Below are 1,496 nucleotides of genomic sequence, written 5' to 3'. Positions count from 1 at the left end.
ATGGTAGGAAAATCATCACTTTTAAAAATAATTCTCCTTGGAGATGGTGGAGTTGGGGAGTTCTCTTATGAACAGATATGGAACTAATAAGTTTGATGCCCAGCTCTTCCATACAATAGGTGTGGAATTTTTAAATAAAGATCTGGAGGTGGATGGACATTTTGTCACCATGCAGATTTGGGACACGGCTGGTCAAGAGTGATTCCGAAGCCTGAGGATGCCTTTTTATAGAGGTTCTGACTGCTGCCTGCTTACTTTTAGTGTCTATGATTCACAGAGTTTCCAGAACTTGAGTAACTGGAGGAAAGAATTCATATATTACAAAGATGTGAAAGAGCCTGAAAGTTTTCCTTTTGTGATTTTGGGCAACAAGGTCGACATAAGTGAATGGCAGGTGTCTACAGAAGAAGCCCAAGCTTGGTGCAGGGACAACGGCAACTATCCTTACTTTGAGACAAGTGCAAAAGATGCCACCAATGTTGCAGCAGCCTTTGAGAAAGCAGTTTGAAGAGTTCTCGCTGCCAAGGATAGGTCCAATCACTTGATTCAGACAGACACTGTCAATCTTCATCAAAAGCCCAAGCCTAACTCATCCTGCTGTTGATCTTTAGATGGTTGGTGCATTCTAACCAACTCACACGTACACACATGGTAAACATGAGGGTGGATAAGAGAATTAGGGATTGCAGGAATGTATCATAACTAATAAAATTAATGTATGTCACTGCTTCATTCATTGGTGGGAGAAGGGACACGTTGATTTACTTGATAATGACACTTTGCCTTTCTAAATGTAATGGTTGTCTAATGTTTCTTTAAATATGTAAGTTAGAGCTAATAAATGACCAAGACTTTAATTATAATTAAAACAAAAACTTGACTATTCTGGAAGATATACTTGGATTGCTTTTTCCCCAGGAAAAGGGAGAACTACTTTTATATGTGTATATTTTTATGGAGATAGCATTCTATTCTTAGTTCAAGGGGAATATCTAAAGCAATAATGATATAATATTAAAGATCAAAGACTAATGCATGTATATTAAAAAAAGAAAAATAAATAAAAGTTATGTGGGAGTACAAAGGACCTAGAAAAGTAAACAAAACAAGACCAAAAAACAAAAAACAGTGTTCGGAGACATTTAGTACCTAATTTTAAGACTTCCTCTGAAACTACAGTAATCAAGGCAGTGTTGGTGTAAGGAAAGACATATAGATCATTGGAATAAAACAGAGAGTCTAGAACTAGAACCACACATATACGGTCCACTGAGTTTTGAAAGATTGTTTAACATTAATATTTTGCAGGATATAAAGTCAATTCAAGAGCCAAGGAAAAGATAGTATTTTCAGCAAATGGCATTAGAACACCTGGTATCTGTATATAAAAAATTAACCTCAACCCTTTATTTCCATACATAAAAATAACTTGAAAGGATCTACGAGCCTAAATATGAAAGCCTAAAAGTATAAAACTTTAAGAAGAAATTATAAGG

General features: G+C 35.6%; 1 pseudogene; it reads left to right on the top strand.

The window, feature by feature from the left end:
• On the top strand, window positions 1-604 carry LOC147822101 (ras-related protein Rab-9A-like; annotated as a pseudogene).
• The last annotated feature ends 892 nt before the right edge of the window (window positions 605-1,496 follow it).

This window comes from Heterocephalus glaber, unplaced genomic scaffold, assembly GCF_053883595.1.
Source record: "Heterocephalus glaber isolate CG9 unplaced genomic scaffold, H.glaber_assembly_v1.0 deba00001673, whole genome shotgun sequence".
NCBI classification, from domain to species: domain Eukaryota; kingdom Metazoa; phylum Chordata; class Mammalia; order Rodentia; family Bathyergidae; genus Heterocephalus; species Heterocephalus glaber.
This window is presented reverse-complemented; position numbering and strand designations above follow the sequence as displayed.